Source organism: Solea solea, chromosome 4 (assembly GCF_958295425.1).
Source record: "Solea solea chromosome 4, fSolSol10.1, whole genome shotgun sequence".
NCBI lineage: Eukaryota > Metazoa > Chordata > Actinopteri > Pleuronectiformes > Soleidae > Solea > Solea solea.
In genome coordinates this window covers 11,838,681-11,861,466 of record NC_081137.1, presented here as the reverse complement: position 1 = coordinate 11,861,466, position 22,786 = coordinate 11,838,681, and the positions used below count along the sequence as shown (strand labels likewise).

Sequence of the window (22,786 nt, the reverse complement as noted above, 5' to 3'; positions counted from 1 at the left end):
CAGGTACTGAGGCCTTTTTTTTTAGGTTCAGTATCATTCAGTATTTTCCTCCTGCTACAATCTACCAAGGAACAGAACAAAACATAAACAGATGAAAAATAATGACATGCCATGCTCTTTTAACGTCCTCACATAATTACATTTCCCACATGTATCGCCTTTAAACGCCATTTAAATATAATCATGAAATCATTTCTTGATTTAACTTGTAGCCAGTGAAACGATGGTAAAAGAAAAATAATTTGGGGTAATTTGATCCCTCTTTGTGTGTATCTGAGAGTCTGCCTGCTGACTTTTAGATAAGCTTTAATTAATGTTAGTTTTGCGGTCTGGGACAGGTGTCATGTGGATTACAATAATCTTAAAAAAGATAGTATAACAGTGTCAAGATTACTTGTGCGTAAAATTAGGCTGATCTTGAAGAAAGCATGACTGGACAATTGTGTTTGTTCAGGTTGAAATTACAAGGAAATATAGATTTTAGCCACTTAACAAAATATACTACAATCCATGCAGATTTGAATTTATGATACATAATGATCATATGTTTGCCTCGTATTTCACGATGTTGTTGGAGATGTGTGCGGATTTGTCAAAAAAGGAAACTGATTTATTATAACTCCTTATGTTTGCTTGTGATTTATGATCTATTTACCAGGCACATTTTAGTTTATTGACGCATGGTCATCAAGTGCATTCCAATAAATGATGTTGAACAAAGATGAGCCTTTTTTATTCAGTGGTTAAAATCCGTTTTTTCCTTGTGTCCCCACTGGCAGCCATGTTTTTAGTGAGAGTGAGCCTCCTTCAAATATCTGTGTAAACACCAAACACGCAGCATTATTACCTTTTGTTATGAGATGTGTAAGGGTGCGTTGCTTTGTGTCTTTGCATTATTCTGAGAGAACATTATTCAGCCTATGGAGTACACAGAACTCATTATAGGCCTATTTGCCCGGGCGTGTGAAGGCTTTCGTGCACCTGCTCTCAAAACAGCGTCAAAAGGAAATGACAAAGCTTTTAACCACACGCTGAGCAATAAAATCAAAAGTATGATGGAAAAAAAAAACAAAAGTGGATCCCCGATCGTTGCCATACCACTGTGCCATTTGCTGCACGTCCTAAACGTGGCGTTAACAGGAGACGCACAATTACCAACGGCTGTCACGTAATTTAATTATTTCCTATTGTTTCTCTTCTTCGGCACAAAAGGCACAGCTTTGTTTTTTTTGTGTGTTTGTTCCCTCGTTATGAAAACCTTCCGCGGCGCAGCACGCTTTAGCCCGAGGTTCAAACGCTGCGCTGCGAAAAAGACCACAGGCTTCTTCTCTCCTCTAATTGCTTGCCATCCTAATTGGACTGCAGAAAGTGTCCTCCTGTGTTTTCAGAAATAAGATGCAAAAAAAAAGGTTTTCCAGTTGCCATAAGACATCTGGATGGCCTTGCCCTGAAAGCATATTCATAATTAATCCACAAAGTCTGGTGGAAGGTGGCGCTCTTTGATTGAAAGGCCTTCCTTGCACTCACAAATGTCTCATGCAAGCATGTGACATTTGAATTAAACACGCATCCCTCATTAAATTTAAAGCGTCGAGTGCACTGTCTTGTCACTAAACGTAAATGGCAGGAAGCCCTTTAGATCATCGTTGAGCCTCATTACGAACATGAGGTTTTCTTTGTCTCAAGCATCCGCGCGCAAACACCTAACGCAAGACAAAAAGAGTTTTAATTGTTCGTCCATAAAAAGCAGAAAATAGTGCTCGATGTCAGTTTACTGTCCGAGAGGAGGAACTTTTTTTTTTTTTATTTTGCTAAAAACATGCTGTTAGAAATCCTTTAGTCATAGCAGCACGGGCTGGACAATATTGTCAAAGAGGTTATGACAAAAGGGAGAGGAAGACATATACAGTATATCGAAAAAGTGACATAAATAATCCAGGTCCAGGCACTCAACATGGTTTGGAATAAAATAAAAGGCCTTTCATTTGCAGGGTGTCAGTGACACACTGAGACACTAAGACTCTTTGTCTCAGTGTGTCACGACCACCCTGAAGAAGGCACAAGGCAAGTTAGTTTTATTTACATAGCCCAACATCACAGACACAAACAGACAATTCAATTGTATTATATATTCTTTATCAGCATGATCACAGTAAATGTCAGATGTTAAAGAAAGGTGAAACAAAGTGGTTGAATGTATTAAACCTAAAAGAGTTTCTGCAAAAATTACATGTTTACTATATGCGTTTATGTTTTATTAATGGAAATAAAAAAAGAAATATATTGTATATTGGATCATGGTTTTTCATTCATAAAAATTTGAGAAACACTGATTCAGATCACACGTTCACGCTTTGTCACCATTTTGGTGTTTTCATTACTTTTATTTATTTTTTTTTAGCTTATGATCTTTAATTTCATCTTTCTTGTTATTGTGTGATATCGTCTCTTTTTAATGGCCCTTCTGTTTGTATTTATTTTGACATTTGGTGTGCCGATTTTTGCAGTTGTGTCCCTGAGTTTTGTTTCTTTGTCTTTTGAAGGTCTTTTGAACTTGTGCTTTTAAAAGTGCTATACCATTTTTTTTGGCAAATTTTTTTTTTTCTTCGCTTTTTGCTTTCAACACAGTGTTTGGTTGTCTCTGTCCTTGCAATAGTGAGGTGTGAGAAAGGACCGGATCGTATGTGAAGTGTTGCATTTTTTAGTGGCGTCGCAGCGACGGGCATGCGGCTCATTTAGTGGCGTGCCGCGATTGTTGCGTCGTGAAAAATGTGGCAGTCTGAAAGTGACGGCTGCCTCAAATGACTATGTTACGAAAAGGCGGGACAGCTAATGGTGACAAGCTCTTTCCATTACAGCACCATCTGTTCCACTGAGCAGTGCTGCTGCTGGCAGCTGCACACATGTTGGAGCGAGACCCAGAAAGCAGACAGAAAAGGAGCAGGACCCCGCACTCTGTGACGACCTGACAGAGCCAGTTACTCCAAAACAAAGATCTAATTAGTGAAACAGATCAATGGAAGTCCTTTGAATCCTTGCCTCGGTCTGTTTTCCGACTCCAGAAATGAGCAAATGTTTTTTTTGTTTGGATGCTCTAATATTATGTTTAATTAACAAGCATATCAATGGAAGCAGATGTAACAGATGCTTGGCCCTCAATAGTTGCTCAACCAAAAGGATTGTAATTAACCATATGATTTTATTTAAATACACAACACAACACATAACTGAAAACTATTTAACAACACATTTGCGTATGGGAGAGTGCCATGCATGATTCTGTCCCTACAACACTAGAAAATGAATGAAAGCAATAAAATGCAGCTGTTGATTTGGTCAGAGGGATTCACCGTCGAGCCATCCTTCCACATAAAACATTTATTTCTCCTAATTCTCCTCGCAGAACCTTTGAGTGGTAATAACATGTTTCTTTCCGCTTGGCCGTGCCAGACGAGAGACAGAACGACTGTAGGCCATAATTATCCTGTTTGTTCAGAGGCCCAGTGCTTTTTATTATTTAAATCTCCTAGGGCTGTGAAAGTGCTGAGAGGCAATTCTTTCTCCCATTTTTTCGCCCCGCTGTGATGGTCTGTGTTAATGCCGCGCTGTAATTTTTTGATGCGCTTGTTTTGCTCGGTGTTCATCAAGAACGTGAGATGCTGAGCGACGCCTGAACCGAAAGAAAAAACTTGGCATGACCGTGTAAACAAACAACTTGAACTAATTGCTTTATTTGGAAAGAAACCCCCCAAAATACCAAGTACCCAATATTTATATGAGGAATCATGTTTACTTCCTTTACTGTAAACATTTTCTTTTCCTTACCACTTCCCTTACCTTTAATGCTTTGGGTGGGTGTCTGAATATGATTATAACATTTTCTGCAAATAAGACAAAGGGTATTACTGTGCTGCAAACCCTAACCTTGATCAAATACAACAGTGAAAAATGAATATTTTTTAATGAGAAATACAAAATAATCATTTGGCATGTAATATATCTGTGTGGATTATGTTTTTTTTTGTTTTAGATACCTGCAATCCACTTGGAAAATGAAGTTTGTGTAGCTTTGTAAAGCAGTCACTCTTCTCTAGGAAGCAATAGACTAAAACATCGATTTTTGTGCAGAGGAGTGAGCGGTTAACACTTCACCGATTTGCATTAAGCTTGTATTGCAAGAATACTGGTAGTATTTTTTGAATGAGTGTGCTTTCCTCCCTCAGTTTCCAATAAATATCTTTATTCTTTGACTTGAGAATTGCAAAATGACGTGATTCGTGCAATTCTTGGCCGAGGCTGGACCCTACATTGCTAGTTCTGCATGTTTTAGACCCACACATAGCGGGACTGAACCTCACTCCCAGAATGTAAACACCGTCATCTTCCTGAGAAGCTAGGCTAGCAGGCACTTTCTCTGCAGAGTAAGCTAAATAACAACGGTGGTTTTCAAACTGATATGGCAACACCGCCGGAGGGGCAAAACCTGTCTGTCAGTGAAGATGAGGAGCCTAGACCGACCGGCGGCGGCTGCTGCGCCCGAGGGGCAAGACTTTCCTCTTGGTGAGGATGAGGAGCCCGGGCTGAATCGAGCTGGGGCCGACTGGTGGTCTCAGTGCTCACACTGTGTGCCTATGCACACAGAGACTTTGCTACTGTAAATGTCAGTTTCTTCTTGAAGAAATTGAGGAATCAGCTGAGGGAATAGCAGTGTGTAAAAGAGCACCCCGGCTTTGTGCGGCATATGGATAGACTGGTCCTGAAGACACATTTCAGGATTCCAAAAGTGAATTGGAAACGCCAACCAAAGCCCACAGTGAGAAATGCCCATCTGAGTGTAAAGTGAGTATTTTCACATTTAGTTTTACCACAACGTTCTTCCCTGTTGACACGTAACGCCAGCTGAGCTAACATTAGCATCTTTACTGTAGGCACAAATACTTTGCATGGCTAATTGTTTTTAGACAGTAATACAGCTTACCGTCCTGCAAGAGACTGGGGAAAGGCGATCATCGTGTTTTACCTACCTGTGTTGTCATCAGATGATAATCAGAAGATACTCAGCTCCCAATGGACAGTACTGTGGCTATATAAAAGACAGTTGATGCTCAATGTGAGGTATAAAAAGTTTTACATTATACATATATTTTAAATTAAAAGTGCAGATTCATGTTGATTGTGGTTTATTTCCTAGCATGTGCTCCATTAGACATAACATGAATGATGGTCTTAGCTTGCGTCATCTTTTTATTGTAGATCTAAACTTGTGTATAGTAAGTAATATAACAGCACAATCAGTAACTATTCAGTGACCTTCAATAAGTCTATGCTGTCGAACTATGGAGGACAATGAGTGCAAGGTAAGGTTAAAAGAATAATTGTATTACTCACAAAGGAACATATTTTGCCATCATATTCAAGGGTACACATTAAAATAAACATGGAGAAAAATCTAAAATGTTCTGCACAATATACCCTCTGGGTCATGGCAATACAATACAATACAACAACCTCTGTATCGCCGACACCAGGTTCCCTCGCAAAGCCATCCACCAATTGAACTGGTACAGCCCGGACAGCAACATCAAGAAGTTTTTGGCCACATCATCATCTCTCACCACTGGAGTTTGTTTTTCACCAACTGTGGGGTCTACAGAGCAGAGACAGGAGGGGATGGTACTTGCCGGCGGGATCTGCCCTCCCCGCCCAGACCCCTCCTGTCTCTGTGATCCCAATATCGCAACTACAATCGCATGCTCAATTGCCAACCGCTACAGCCCTGGCCGAGGACTAGGCCTTACAACTGGGAGACCTTTAAATGAAGCATCCATCAGTCTGCACATCTTTCCTACGTCCTGTGAAAGACCTCTTCAAAAGCAGCCGTGGATCTCACAGCAGACGATGGAGATTATAAAATGTCGCCACAAGGCCCGCTTGCGTGGCGGCATGAACAAGTACTGCCGTCTCAACCGGATACACAACAAGGCTATCACAGAAGACCAGGAGAAGTTCTGAGCCGAAGAAGCTGAGAGTCTGGAAGCAGCGGCAAAGAATAACAACAGGTGTTCAACACACTGTGCAAGGCCCGCACTGGCCCACAGATCAAGACAGCCCTGGGTAAGGGTGAAGGATACTTATGGAAACCTCATCACCACATAAACTGCCTGCTTGAACACTGAGAGGAGTAGCCTCTTTCTTTATCACCCACCTGCCCCAATTGACCCCTGCCTAACAATCGCTGCAGACACATACACAACCAGCAGAATTGATCCTGTCACCCCGACAAAGTCAGAGCTGCCCCGAAGAAGCTTAACAACTGCAATGCCCCAGGTGTATGCACCATTACCACAGAGAGCAGCAACCACAGGGGCATCACTCTCCTCTCCCTTCAAAGCAAGCTAGAATCCACCAGGAAGCAGACGCTGCCCACAGCAAGCCAGATTTATGTATAATCACTCCACCACTGATCACACTTTCAGTCTTTGTCTCATTAATGAAAGATCCCTGGAGTTCCTTAAAGATCGCTACCTCTACATCCCAGCCATCGACCTGCTTTTGACACGGTTGACCATGCATCCCTCGGGAAAGTACTAAAGCTTGTCGGCGTCCCCCCAAGATCATTGCCCTGTTCCACAGGCTCTTTAGCAGGACCAAGAGCTGTGCGCAGGTAAACGGAAAGGACTCCAACTGGTTCCTCATTAACAGTGGGTCAGATAGGGCTGGATGGCTGCTACTGACCTCTTCAACTGCGTCATCAACTATCTCATGACCAAGGTCTGCGAGCGAATCCATGGCATTGCCTTCAGGAACTATCACCTTGCCAACTCGGAGTATGCAAACGATGAAGAAGAAGCTAATGCATGTTGTTATGGCCCAGATCCTCTCCCATTCCATACTGGCCCCAATACCCCAACACCGAGTTTGTCAGCTCATTTCATGTACCTGGGTTCCACAGTCACCAACAATGGAGACCTGACCCCGGAGATCGACCACGGACATGGCCTTGCTGCCAGAGCAACCCTTAAGCACGTTCGACGCAGCAGCAGAGGGCTGGAGGAGGCCCCGCGGCAGGCGGAATGGACATGATTAAGGAAGACCTACAGAAGTTTGACATCACCCTGGAGGGCACAGAAGGACTGGCACAGGACATGGCCAGCTCTCCGCACAATGACGTCTCCGAGGCCATACATGTACAAAAAAAAAAAAGTAAATAAATGAAACATATACAGCAGTGGCAGAATCTGATTGGGCACAGCTGGAGGAGTTGGGAAAGTGTAGCAGACACTCTGAATGAGTGTTTCTATAAACTGGGTGGTGTGTTCTTGTGAAGATTGTCTTCAAGACTTGATCAAACTGTGCTTCTTCTGTAAAGGACAGGGAATACAATTACACATAAATTCTGAATGTAGATTTGACTATGCTAGACGTTTTTTTCGCAGGAATACATACAATTGTCAGCAAAATATGCCTAGTGAGTTAGCTGTGAACATTCAAATTCTGGTAATTATGCATCTCTGGGAACACAGAATAACACACCTGTCTTGGTTGTGACTTGCTTCCTCTGAACAATATTCTCATTGTGCTTCAGGATGGCAAGGTGTCATGTCTCGCTCATTCCCTGGAATGAGAATGCCTGGTGTTTGGGTAGGTACTTCAAGTGTACACGGGCAACTATTCTCACCAGTATGTTTGTGTGTTTGTGTGAATTGTTCATTCATTTCATTCATTTATGAACTTAATGTCATACTGGCAAGATGCATCAAGGATGCAAAGCTCTGTGGGGGGAGGACTAGAGAAATGAGGATGGTTGTGTTTGTTTGTGTACAGGGAGGGCAAAATATACATACCTTTGGCTGTATGCCAGATGTCAAATTCCTGTTTTAGGATATTGTTTACTCCAGATTGTTTTGGATAGAATGCAATTTTCAACGTTGCAAATGTAATGTTCTGTTATTATTGTTCATAATTGTATGTACCTGGTTTTGCACACTGTTGGTTGTATTTAGTTAATTACTGTCTGTGTAAATATTTAAGTTTCTAGGTCATGGACGCCGGCAACATGAGTGTGTGTGTATGTGCTTCAACTTTTGGTAGTCAGGTGACCTGGAGCTGCTCTCTCAATGGGTTCCATCAGATCCTCCCTGGGATGCAGCTCCCCACATCTCTGGCCAATCAAGTGACACTTTCAAGGCTGGCACACGACTTCTCCACAGCAGGTGAAGTGGGGGATGACTGAGTCAATCATGTCTTCTTTACAGTACATTTGTGCACGCCAAACTGGTTTGAAACAACACCATACTCGCCAAAGCAAGAGACAACTCTCGCTCTCTCCGTCTCTCTCTCATAGCTCCAACAACGATCATCATGTGTGATTTTTAATCGATCACCCACCCGTCACTTTTCTTTGAATTCATAAACAACTTTGCAGCTGCAGATCAAAGTGTGTAGGATTGTAATAATTACACCACATAACTTGTAGAAAGATCTTCACCTCATACTGAAGTTTTCGTTCCATTCACCATCAAATGTATGTTCAAATTGTGCTTTTTATTTCATTTTTTTTTTAATAAAATTTTTAGCCACAGAATCTCTGACTGGCAAATGATGGAAACCAACTGATTTAATTTCCTTCTATTAAATGCATATCCCAATACAAAGACATTTAGCACCAGCACCATATGGAGAGAAAAAAATGTGAGTAATTTACAAGTCTGTAATGTATTTGCCAACTAATTCCTCGCAAGGATTTTTGTGTTTACATAACCAGTGCTCTGACTACACTCGGTAAGCAGAGGGTGTGGCCTATGGCTGTGTCCTTGCAATACATTCTGGGAGTAATTCATCAAAGATACATTTCAAGAAAGCACCTACTTCAAACATTATTTCACAGTTTGACTACATAGATGACCCAGTTTTTATATACATTAATCTTTTCAGCAGTGAAATTTTCCTTTAAATCAGTTTTTTTTTTCTTGTCTGCCCATGAGTGTGTCTCAATATTAGTTTGTAATCATGTAAAAGTCACAATATAGCCATGTGACATGGTCTGAGGAAGCGTATATTTTACTGCTAACCCAATCATTTTGATAGATGAACAACTGTCCCTTCTCCACACTAGGTCACATGTAGATTGCTGGCCATTAGTCTGTGACAGGGATCATCACCGAATGTTAACACCCAGTAGGTAATGACGGTGGTTCAGTGGTGGGTAGAGCGAGGCATCTTTCAACTTGGTGGTAAAATGTTGTAATGATTAACTGTTTAAAAACACAATAAGAGACTAAGCCTTATTAACAAGCAACCACACCAAGTCTCTTACAGCAATCTCACCCACCATGCAGTGTAGGACCAACAGGTGCATGATGGGTCTGGCTGTGTGCTGAAATGGTAAAAGTTAAGATGTTGGCATTAGTGGATGCTTTAGCCTTCACTTTTGCAGCCAGTGATGTTTGCAGTGCAGTCGCTCTCTGCTCCTTCCAGATGATCTCTGTTGTGACTGTCACTCTCTCAGCTCTGACAGTGAAGACATGGATTTGCACAGTGAGACCAGGGTGTGTTTGGTTTCTACATGGAGGATCAGCAGTGAGCACGGAGATGGATGTACAGCGGATTGAGGGGGACTCACTCACTCACTGTGCGCAGGATCACAGGCAGGTGTGTGTAACCACCGACATCTGCTGCCACCACACTACACTGTAGATATAGTAGACACCCACTACTGCATAATGTTTAATGTGGCAATGCAGCCTGTTTGTCTGTGTTTGTTTGTCCACAGCTGCTGAGCGTTCTGCTGTTTTGTTTGTCTCTGCATCATTTAATTCCTTTAAGAAATGGTCAGTGACGTGCGGTCAAGAGAAGTTGATTATAAAATATAAATACATTTTAATATTTGTCACCTGGTATGTATTACAAAATCCCTTTTCCGTACAAAACCAGTAATAAAAAAAATATTTGCAATTAAGAATGTCACAATCTCTGCATGTCCCATTCAAATACAGGGAGGAGACGCGTCGTGAGGCAACACCTTGCTGTGCCGCTCGGTGAATAGTGTTATCCTATGGTAATACCTCACAATTAGTGCCTGTATGCGATGCAAATAATGTGTTGCTGTCCCTCTGTATATCCAAAATAAAACACTCTGACGATGTGCTCTGACTTTCCAAAATCTGGATTATGTATGAGATATATTTCTCTAATGCGCAGATTAGTTATAAAACAGCAGTAAAAAGTCACTCGGTGAGGCAAACAGTACGCCTGACTCAAGGCAGAGGGCGCTGTGAGCATCAGGTTGAATTTCTTGAAGGACATTGAGCTAGTCCAATGAAAGCTCTCAGCCCTCCCCTCCCTCCTTGGCCCCCCTCCTTCCTTCCGAGGTAATCAAATTTTGCTATTTGAGTTCATGGATGTATTATAAGAACTGGATAGAGCACCGCCCCCTCTGGCCACTTCCATGTACTGCAACAAAAAATACTCCCGGGCCCAAAAAGCAATTTTCCCATTGACCACAATAGTAAAAGAGACGGCCCTAAAACTGTTCACAGGACACCTCGACACATGGACACAGGCATGTATAGATCTTTATATTCTATATTTTTAATTCATGGAGTTTTCATATTTGAAAAACCTTCCTAAAGGCCATAAAAATCCCAGAAAAATCTTATTTCTCAGAGTAACGTCAAAGCTGTGTACGAGCACAGCAAAGCGCGGCAGTCATGGCGTCTCGGGAGCAGCGCTACTGTTACGGAACCGTATGATGTGAAAACGTTACGAGAAATGTGAATAAATGAAGGCAATTAGGAGTTTTCTTTTACATTTTTTAACGCGCTCCATAGGAATGACCGGAACCAGGGGGGCGGTGCTCTATCCAGTTCTTATAATACCGCCATGTTTGAGTTACGCATGGAGGTATTATAAGAACTGGATAGAGCACCGCCCCCTCTGCCTTGAAGACAATTTTGTCATGGTGGCCATTTCCGGGTACTGCAACAAAAAATACAAACGTTTCTCAGAGTGACGTCACAGCTGCGTACGAGCACAGCAAAGCGCGGTCATGTGGCGTCTCGGGAACGGCGCCACTGTCAGGGAAGCGTACGACGTGAAAACTTTATGAGAAACGTGAATAACTACTACTGCGCATGCTCATGCTCTACACAACCCGGAAATAAACGCGGAAGTCAGAAAACTTTTTTGGCATCTGCGCTGGGTGAGCAACTCCACGGGAATGAACGGAGCCAGAGGGGGTTACGGCGGAGTTGGAGCGAATGAACGAATTATGGATAAAAAGCGTCGGGCGGGGGCGCAGCGAAACTCAGGGAAAAAAAGGCTCAAAAGCCTAAAATGTTGACGCAGCAAAATGCACTGAAATTACGGCTCTATTTGCCGCTACAACAAGTTCCACCGTCAGCGACGTCATCATCATCATCATCATCAAGTGCAGAAACAGTCCAATCGAGTGCACAGGGGCCTGTCGGAGTGACACATGTGCAAGTACCTGTTCAGGTGGATTCGGAGGAGGAGGAGGACAGAGGAGAGAGGAGACCCACAAGACCCAGCAAGGACAGATTGAGCAGGTGTGTGTGTGTGTGTGTGTGTGTGTGACAATTGCATTTATAGCCTTTGTTTTCAAATAATACTATGAGTAGACTTGGTGTCCTGTTTGCAGTGTTATTTTAGCTTGCCATAAAGGTATAGTTTGCAGGTGTTACAGCTTACAGTTATATGTTATATAATATGAGATGCATAACATAACTCATTATCTGTTATCAATCAAATAGAAGGTGTTTGTAGTGCTCTTTTGGGTTTGTATTTCTATTTGTAAATCTGATTCTGAAAGAGTCAACAACATGTTTATTGTTGCTTTAAGTGCAATTCTCAGCTGTCAAGGAATCAAGCTATTCCCTTTCTTTTAGGCCCCAATCATGTACAACTGTAACCATGTGGTTGCAGTGCATGCATATACATGCAAATACACATATAGTGGCCTGATGATCTTCTTCTTATTGATTTTTTTTTAGTCAAATTCCATGTCCATATAACATTTCCTGTTTGTAACAGTGAGCCCGCTAGCTAGATAAATAGATACTGCATTCCTCCCTTGGAGGAAATGCAGGTGTCCAGTAGCTCTTATCTGTAATGGCAAATATGTTTGTACATGATACGCAAACATATTAGTTAAATGAATACATGTATAAAAGGTTAAAAAAGAAAAGAAAAGAAAATTAAGTATTATGGCACATTTAGTTAATCAGCAAAAACCCCAAATGATCAGATATGGATGGAATTGTCTGATGATGCAGAGCATCTGGATTTTCTTTTTTTTAAATAATTGCATTGAAGCGAGTTCTATAGGGGAGATACTAACTGTACATCTGATGCTTCTAAAAAAAAATCCCTAAGTAACACTTGTTCTCTAACTGATGTTATCGTATTCACAAAGAAGCTCATGATGCTCAGTGTATGCTCAAAGGAATGGACGGCTCAGTAGAGCAGTGACTCTGCCAGTTCCTCGTCAGAGTCCCCTTTCAACATTTCTGATTAGTAATACATTTGAATAATAAAACTTTTCACCCATTGAATCTAAAAATTGAAATTAAAAAAATGATCGGCTCCACAGTTTGGGAAACACTACTATAAAAACACAAATGAATATTTTATAGAGCACAGTGTTTAATGTGGCTCCCCGTCAGTGGAATTTAACTGTTTTCATGAACTGCTGCATTAACATTTACAAATTCAATATTAAAACATTATATTAGACACGGGGGGGACACTGACCCACTTGTGATAAGTATATGTTGCTAACAAGCTGAAGAAGGGACATTGTTTGTAATGAAGTAGGGCAGGGCAATACATTAATATCAATATAATATGGCAAGACTCTGCCTCAGTTGTGGTGCTCAAACAACATTTTGAATTAAATTGGTTCGGATACTTTGGTTTGGTTCCTGCTGGGAATTGTTATACTTAGGAAATGTTACATCAGTGGACATGTCAATGATGGAAGAAGGAAGGATGATAATGTGAAGGAAAATAATCATTAAATGGTTTGTATCTACGTATATAGAGCTTTTCTAGTCTTGATGACACTCAAAGCTGCTTTACAACTACAGTTTTGCCATTCACCCCTTCACGCCAATTCACTCACACATTCATACAGCGATGTGCAGCGCATTGTATTATCACACGTCTTTCATACATCATTCACACGCTGCCGACACAGCTTTCAGGAGCAACCCCGTGTTTAGTGTGTTGCCCAAGGACACATCCAAGAATTGAACCCACAACCTTCAGTTTGAAAGACGACCTGCTCTACTCGTTATGAGTGGTAGTGAATAAGACGGAGTCATTTGTTCTTGTCGACAAATCAAAGACATTTAAGGTCATTTTCTGGTCCAAATGATTACTCGAGCCCTTATGGTTAATGCTCACTTCACTACTCTACACTAATAGAGATTTCTGCAAGTATCCGTGTTTCTATAAACACACACTTATGACATGACCAAGATTGATGATTTCCCCCCGCCCCGTTTAATTCCCCATCACTTTATGACAATATGTACTTTACATGATTAAAAAAACATTTCCTTTCGAAGGGTCAGACTTTCTACAGTCTCTCAGTGGAAATTAATTTAGAGCTGATAGTGAGCAGTGGCTTTCAGCAGCATGTACACAAGACAATTAGAGGAGAAGAAAGCTGGAGCTTAGGAGAGCAGAGATATCTGATTGTGACAGAGGTTGGAGAAGCCCCTGTGTGGAGCTTATATGCTGCCTGGAATGAGACCCCAGCAGTGCAGTGTTGTATCCTCTGTTAACTCAAGTGTGCATCAGCGAGGGAGTGGGCCAATAAAAGGTGCACCGGTTAAACACCTCCCTGTCATTTGTGTCTTCCCATCACTCGGAGAGTGGTTTTAGTCGTCTCCAGACAACGCTTCGCTTAAGTTTTTAACAAACTGATTCCAGCACTTGTTTGACCGTGAAGGCAATTCACGCTTGGTTGCTTCTCATTAAGGGCTACTCAACTTCTGCAGCTACTGTATGTTTATACCAGGGTCTGCACTGGGACTTTTATTTTTATTATTAGACATCAGTCAATTAGTGTTGTGGCTCTGTTTCCTCTTTGGGTATAATAATAAAACCCTGTGATTAAATTATCCTTTATGACATCAAAGAAACCCTAATAATGTTGGGAATCTGTTTGAAAAGTATCATATTGTGACACCTGTGTTGAGCAAACACATGTTGTGTGTTTGTGTTTTGTTTGAGATTCAACAGCTATTTTTATTCATGTGTGTTTTCAGTTTAGCCTCTTTCTTTTTCTGAAAACACTCATTTAATCTTGGAAACGATTGAACATCTAACAGTTGGTATAACAACACTCAAATTGTTGTACTAGTTCGACTAAAACCAGACTTGAAATACACACAAACCGTTTAGTCTGACTGAAATTGTACTAAATTGAATTTTTTAAAGTTAGACTTGAAAGTTAAATAACTATTGCATGTATATATGTTCAGTTTGACTCAAACTGGCCCTGGTGCTCTGTTTCATTGCATTTTTGGACCTAGAGACCAAATGTATCCTCTGCCACTGCCAGTGTAAAGAATTAAATATTTTGAAGTGAATCAATGTAAAAAAAAAAGGCGGAAAATGGTGCTCAACAAGGTACCAGTTTGCTGCCAACTGAAATTGGTTTGCTCTGTGACTTGAAGCGGAAACATCTAAAACTGACAAACTAAAAAGGGGGCATATTGCCAAGATAGCAGAGTGGACATGGACACGCTTCATTCAATAAATCGATTCTCCGTGACTGCTTGTATAATGGGACATGGACAGTCGTGTAATTAAATGGCAAAGTTGAGTTGGAACCATGTAGTTCTACTTAAAGATACAATGTTTAAAATTGCCACATTCAAATATCTCAAAATGTTGGGACTAATGTCATATATTTAGTTTAGTAGTGTACTTACATTAGCCAAAATGTTTTCACCACAATCCATAGAAATCTGTATTATTTATTATTCATTTCATATGTGTCACCTTTTAACGATATTACCTGCGATATTACCAAATGGAAGTCGCCAGGCAGCTGCCAGCATACTGCGGGCACTATCGGTGCTCTCTCGGTTGTATTAATCGCAACAACTAACTAACTTTTACAGCCATAACTTAAATATTATTTAATTTTATGGTGAGCAGACACACCAATCTGGTGGTAGCCTACAATCTCAGAGAAAGGGTTTTTATTTCTTTTTGACCCTTGTATCGGAACGGGTTTCTATTTTGTGTATTTTTTTTCCTCTTTACCACCTCTGCTGCATCATCTTCACCTAAGACAGTCCTCCCGTCACGGTACCTTTCCACATTTGGTGGCAGTGGTGGGATATAGTGACCAGCAAGGATACAGCAGTGGTGCAACGAGGCTTCCATTGTGAACTGGTTGATGGTGCCGAGGAGCAAGAACAGCTCTCAGAAGATGGCAGTAGCTCAGTACTGGAGACTACTAGGAGGCGTATCATGCAGCAGAAGCATGAGCGCGATGTCCGGTGGGAGAGGGAGAAACCCAAAGACAGAACAAGCGCTTCAGGTCCCTACAGCACCAATTTAGTCAGCTTCAAACCTTCGTGAGCTCAGAGCGGTTGGTGCAGCAGTCCCCGGAGAGGCCAGTATCATAGCCGTCCTGCATGAACATCTCGACAGCTAACCTACATGGCAAAGCGTCTCCCGGTTTGAGCACTGCACCTTCCAACTTGGTGACGGTAGCGTCTCACCAGAGTAACCCTTCCACCTCCTGTGACATGGGCTGACATGAGCATGCAAATTATGTTCATTTAACTACACAAGAGAGTAAATGACCTCTGCATTTGGGTGCACGGAAACGTGATATGTACCCGTATTGGTTTTTGGACAAGCTCTCCTGATATATCGGCATAATGGGTATTGGCAAAAAGTCCAACATCTAATAGCTATAATAATACTAATTGCTGTTTGATGTGCTTTGCTGATGAAATACCAGGGAACCCAAACCAGACAATAATATTCCCATTATGGCATGCTGCTTCTTGATGCTCCTTTTATTATAGTTTTTGAATGAGAGACCCCTAGTGTCAGAAATGACATACTCTGCATTTAACTGTGCAGTGAAACGTACTGACACGGTCACAGTGGGTGTGGTTTAAATGAGTGCAGTATTTCTTGTGTTCATAGAGTTCATATAGTGTCTTGTGTTCATAGAGAAAAAAACTCTGAACTCGTTTTCAAGTCGTCCTCTCAACAAAGCAGGCATTTGCTTTTTGACCCCTTTTCCACACAAGCTCTTTGACACCAACATGATACCAGCCTGATATTTACAACCATTAAAAGCTATCTGAAAGCCGTAACATAAAATAATGAGACATGTTTATCAGCAGTCTCGGGCCACACCGGGCATTTTTAAAGAGGGAATCCTCATACACTAATGTCCTCTGTCTATAGTGTGGGAGTGTGTGTTTTGATAGTTGTCGTTTAAAGCGGATGCTGCTGACAGCGAGAATGGGGTTTTGGAAAAATGTGTCCATATTTGCACATGCAGGAAATTGTGGAATCTTAAATGACAGTCGATCATGATAGGAAAGATAAATGCTAATATCAGTTTGTCACTGAGGAAACAGTATAGCTGTGTGCCGATTTATTCCTGCGACAGTAACTTACAGTATGACATTAAAGTATAAGACCTGAGGCTAGCGCTGTCCTTTGGTAAATGCTGAGGAGGCACAATAGCATCACTTCCCCTCAGTTGCTGGTTGTTTACAGTAGGATGAGTAACAGAGTTTGGGATTTATGGGCAGTTGTGATATGAGCGAGCACAAAGACATAAAAATGCCACCGTTTGTCAAATGGCTCGTGACCTGGAGGAAAAAAAAGAGGCAGTGTTCAGAAACAGTGTAAACTGTGGAGCACGCACGACCAAGACTGATATCCCTCGTTTAAGCAAATAATCTAAGAGGTCCATGTCAGGCCCGGTTCCTGATTCCTGAATTATCTTTTTTTTTTAATACCAATTTCATTAAATCTTTAGATTTAGCTACTTTCTGCCCTATGTCAAGTGTTTCATTAAAGTTGTCATGTCACTTAAGATCTACTCAACATACCTTCATTTATTAAACCAGCCTCTTAAAAATCAACACACACACACAGACACACACACACAACAGTTGTCTTCCTTGGCTCATTGATGTTGATGAGAGTTACTCCTTAGGTACTAAACTTTGACATTGAACACATTGCAATATTTGATACCATAAAAGTAGTTGTTTTTTCCAACAGTGTTTAAAAACTCAGCAGTGTTTAAAGTGTGTTTAAAGCAAATGTAAGTTTCTCTTCACACATTTCACATTTTTTCATCCCCCACCTCGCCTCTGTCCCCCATTTTTCCTTTCAACCCAACCGGTCAAGGCAGATGGCTCAAAAAAAAAAGTTGAAAAAAAAAAAAAAAAAATTGTCAAAAGTAATTGACAATTATTTTCACCAGAAGAACATTTTTTTTCTGCCTTTGCTGGAAAAATTATGCTCCATTCTGTTCTATTCTTGTAGGTGTGGCATGTATAAAATGAGTTGAAATCCTAATTATGTCGACCGCCATACATTGACACATTTCCTCCATACAAAAATAATTGCCATGATTACTGCAAGTGAAAATGTAAATTTTAAAGACAAAGTGTAGTTATTGTTTTGAATAACACATACGAAGGAGTTTGAATATTTACCTCCAAACTAAATGAATTTGTTCACATCCCCAACTTTCGTGTCCTTTTGCACAATGTGCACTGGCCTTCAAATTGGTTGTTATTCCCAGCCACTGAACTCGTTATTTACAAGCCAGGACTCATTAAATTTACACTTCCACATAATTGAAGATAATGTGAAGTAGCCTAGTAGAGAATTACTCAGGAAATGCCAAGTTATCTCACTAACTGCAGGCAGAGACAGCAGGTATCCACAAGCGTTTCCAAACAGACATGTGCACTGCCATCTATTCTGACCAGGCATTTTTAATTCAATTCTGATTTGATTAAATACTTATTTGCCGCGTACTATTGATCAAATTCTCATGTAATTCTCTGCATTCATGTCATTTATTAAATAGCTGTACATATATAAAAAAACCTCAAATAAATAATTCAAAACAGCAAAAAATTATCTGAGAGTCTGAGAAAAAAAAACACATAAAAACACAGGCTAAATGAATAATTAAAAATAAGTAATGTGGATTGTGCATGTAGTTTTGTACACCATGCATATATTTGTGTCATAGAGAAAAAAATGGGCACATTATAATCAAAGCAGAACCTTTATCAAAAAAAATGAACAAAAAAATGCAACACATGGCTGAAATTGATTTTAAAAAAGAAGACAAATGAATAAATGGCTGTGTGGGTATCAATGACTGCATGTAAGTCCTTATCAGTAATGCAAGGTCATATTTTTGAATCTTTTTTTTTTTTCTAACCAATCCACTACTTTGTGTATTAGGTAAATAGAGCACTACTGTATTACATTTCTGTTTATCCTTTCTTTACCTTCAGCTTATTATTGCCTTTATTGTATATGTGCAGAGTTGGGTGTTTATGGAAAGTGTAAATGAAGCAAAGTCTTTTCAGAGACACCAGGCAGTCATATGTGACACATAATCTCTCGTAACCTTGCGCACAAGAGTGAAGATAATAATAATGCATCATCGAAAAAAAAAAAAAAAAAAATGTCATTACCAAGAAAACTTCCATTCCGCTCACAGGCTGACATTGGTGTCATCAATGTTCTGGCACATTTCTTAATTAGCTTGTTGTGATTTAAACTTGTTAATGAATCTGTGAGACTTAATTGGAGTCAGCTGTGCAAATCTTCAGTTTTAATAGCTGATTGTTCAGTTGAGGGTTTGCGTTACTTTGAGACATGCTATCACTGCTATTATGACATGGTGCGAAGAAAATCAAGTGGACAGTTTATTTAATAAAGTTACTTGGGAAAACAATGTGGGTGAATAATTGTTTCTTGTTAGATCCTGAGTGAAAAAATGCTTTTAACTGAGCCGCACGTTTTTCGCTATAATGAGCAAGTTTCTCGTCTTCTCATTTTAACGAGAGGAGGAATCTGGAGATGCAAGAGGAATGTACTGACAAAGTGAGGAGTGGCTAAGTTACTGTTGCAGCTGTGAACTTCAGAGCAAACCGAGCCACTGCACCTTCAAACTCATCCCTCCATGATGTAAACATCCCGCAACAATCAATCAATAAAGGCGACTTCGAGGTAACAACCCAGCTCATTATAACGAGACAACGTTCTCGTTATAATGAGAAATGGCTCAGATATTTTTTCTTCCAAGTGGCAGTTCTGCACTTAATCGTAATAGAGCATATTCCAAGCAACATGAGCCAAGTGACCATCACATAGAGCCAGCTGTGGCTGCTATGGTCTACCTACAGTGCTTTCACCAAGAATGAGTTTCTTTTTGTCAAATTCTGTGCTGTAACATTTTTAACAGGGCGATATTTTTGGCTTTCAGTGCCAATTGGTTTCTTTCCTTGTTCTCCTCTGGTAAAAAAAAAAAAAGGCAATGAAACAACAAGAAATGCGACAACAAACAAGCAAGGACCACATAGAACAATACAAAAGTGCAGTATTAACCACATTCAAAAATGTAAAAACTGAGAACACCCACAAATGGTCAAATAAATAGAATCAGGTGACATTAGCTGCATGATAAAAGTTATATTTAAATTTTTGATATAAAATAAGCCACTGACTCACCGTGTCATTTTCCCTGAGGCAATGAGATCCAGAGTCTTTGGGCTGTTATTTCAAACACCCTGCCATTCAAAGTCTTCAGTTGAGAGAGTTTGGAACTGATAGAAAGCCCCTCATCGAGGTTCATAAAATGTGAACAAGGTCACAACAGTATAAAGGATCTAAGATATGCTACTGGGCACTCAGCCCATAAAGTGTCTGTAACTTCAATTACCAGGAGATCCTGAAACAAATTTAAACGCACTGTGTAGCAATGTACAGTAAATAAGCACAATTTATAGTGATGTTTTTTTAAACTGCTATACTCTGCTTGGGAGCCTGGCACCTTAATTAAATTCATTCACTTTTACAGTTGAGGCAGAAGAAAATAAGAGTAAGAGGGTTAGAGGAGAATGTTAGTGATACTAAGATGGACCCCTGGTGTACCCCATACCTATTTTTACCAACTGGTAATTAAACAAATATAATATTATCAAAATTATTAAATAATTGTATTTTTTCGGTGATCTAATGGGGAACTGCAAAAACCACAGGTCATTTTGATATAAGCTGATCATTTTCCAGAACCATATGATGGCAAGGCACCGAGGCTTTTTCAGAAATAGTCTAGGACACAACCCAGGGATCAGGAGCTGTCAAAAATTGAGAGCAACCACGGCCTAGTTGCTTGACAAACATCAGTCAAAAGCTTTTTGCCACTATATCCAGTGGACAAGAGGAGACCTTTATGGGCGATGCTATATTAAGAATTTTGGTGCGAGAAAGTAGGGTAAAGTATAGCTCAGGGTGTCAAGTTCTGGGAAATCAACACCAATGGAATTTGTACAAGACATTATAGTGTCTTGACCCTGATTCCAATACTCTGTGAAGAAAGTTACACATTGTTTCACAGAACACTAACCATCACATTCAACAGGGACATCTGCTGGGTCAAGAGTTGCAATCTACCTTAAACAGTACTTATGAATATTGCCCTTAAGTGAACTCCCCCTGCATTGTTTCCCTGAATTCTTTCCTGCTTTTGAACAGCCTCCACTAGACTAATATAATATTGCAGGGGCACAATGTAAAAATTGCCTGAGGCAAAAGGACAAGGCTGTTATTCATATGCATAACAAATCCCACTCATTGTCTATTGACAATGAGTGGGATTTGTTATGCATATGAATAATGAAATTTCAATCAAACAAATATTATCTTTTTGAATGATTTTTGCTTTTCCTACACCTCCGTGCTCACTGCCTGCTGGGGCTCAGAGTAACATACAGTAGCACACTGCATGGATGTTATCTGCAGCGTGGATTAGTAAATGTTTGATAAAATGTACACTTAATTTTAAATGAGGCAAAAATACATCTGGTTCAGAGCACCAAACTTTTTACCACTTTTCAAAAATGTGTTTCACAATATGAATCGTGTCCATGAGCATAATATACTGTTTTTGCTTCCATTCCATTACTGTGTTGAACCAGTCATTTCCAAGAGATATATTACAACTTAATTGTATGCATGTTATTAAGAACATGCATAAAGAATTATGCCAAATACATGATCTACAGTTTGTGGGGGTTTGAGTTTTACTGACAGATTAATAAGCGTTGGTTCATGTCCATCTCTACCTTATTTTGACTAACTAGCTGCAGACTTTCCTTTGTGTTTATCCGACCATCCTAATGCGAGCTTGTCTCTCAAATGATAGTTTGGCTAATTTAAGTAAAGAGTCGGCTCATGTCTATCTTCAGGCTAACGTTCCTTTGGCTAACTTGCAGCCTGTATTCAAACTTTAATTTTTGTATCTCATTAATAACTTGGGTTGATTCACGTTCATTTTCATGTCAATTTAGCAGCTGCAGTTTGTTCATAAAGTGCATGGGATTTTGTGTTTCGTTAACAATGCAGGGGTCTGTTTACATCAGAAGTGTAGGCAGAAGAAAATCAACAGTAAATATCTGAAAAACCTCCTCAAATTCACTCAGTTGTGGGTCCTGATTCAGTATCTAAGGAATGACTAATGTAAATGCACCTCACTGATCATGCTTACCCCTATTTGGAGTAAACCTTAAATATTGGTCCAGAGCTGGTTAGTGACTTTACTCAGATTTTTTTTTTTTTACATCAGTACATCAAGAACACTGCAAGTTGTTTCGCCCTATTACTCAGTTTGTTTCCTTGTCGGATCGTCTTTGGAACATGTTTGGCTGAAATCGCATTGCAATGACGGTTTATATGTTGGAGCAGAATGGAACTCAAAAAAATGGAAGATGGTAAAGCCTTAGGTCATTGTGTAGCAACTGGAACATTGCATACACCAGCTTATTCACTGCAGTTCAGTGTTTTGAAGAAAGTGCATCAAAAGCACAACATCTCATATAAGGTGGCAAATCGTGTAGGACAGCATATTCTCATCAAAGGTCCCTTTAAATCTATGTATTTTTTTTCTTTTTAAGAACGTGTCCCTGCGTGTCCCTGCGTCGAAATGTTGCGGAGACTCAATTTGTTAAATTGCATGTGTTTGGCTGGGCCATACAGTTATAGTTCAATTCCCAGAGCTTTTCATTGCTTCTGTGTTTTTTAGACTCCAGCTCTATGTCATTGGGAATAGGGAAGAGCGACAGAATAAAGTCACTAACCTTGAACATCAGCTCGTTCTGCGATGGCTGGGTCGGGTGTGCTGGCTCGACACACTTATCTCATGCACACAAATTAATCAAAATTGTGGCAACGAATGAATCAAAATGCAGGGATGGACTGTTTTTTTTTTTTGTGTGTGTGTGCAGTGCAACAGCAGCAAGGGCTCCATGTAGCAAAACATGCCCTCAAGAAAATACTGTGTGCATGTTTGTGTTCTCATATTTTCACGTTCAGGCTTTGAGAACAGATGCCGTTCTCGCTTGACAGGTCATAGGACGAGTTGAAAGTTCAAATAATGCGTGGGCTGTAGAATTCAGCCAACATGCAACTCCCAAGTATCACTTCTGCACGGTTTGGCATCAATAATTGCCTCAAAAAT

The 22,786-nt window shown here is 40.3% G+C and overlaps 1 protein-coding gene across 1 annotated transcript in view; it reads left to right on the top strand.

The window, feature by feature from the left end:
- The first annotated feature begins 11,207 nt into the window (after window positions 1–11,207).
- Window positions 11,208–22,786, top strand: part of LOC131458436 (roundabout homolog 2-like) — a 148,168-nt gene continuing 136,589 nt past the window's right edge. The window contains exon 1 of the mRNA XM_058627544.1: window positions 11,208–11,567. The gene's annotated coding sequence lies outside the window, so the exon portion shown is untranslated. The remainder of the gene's footprint in view (window positions 11,568–22,786) is intronic.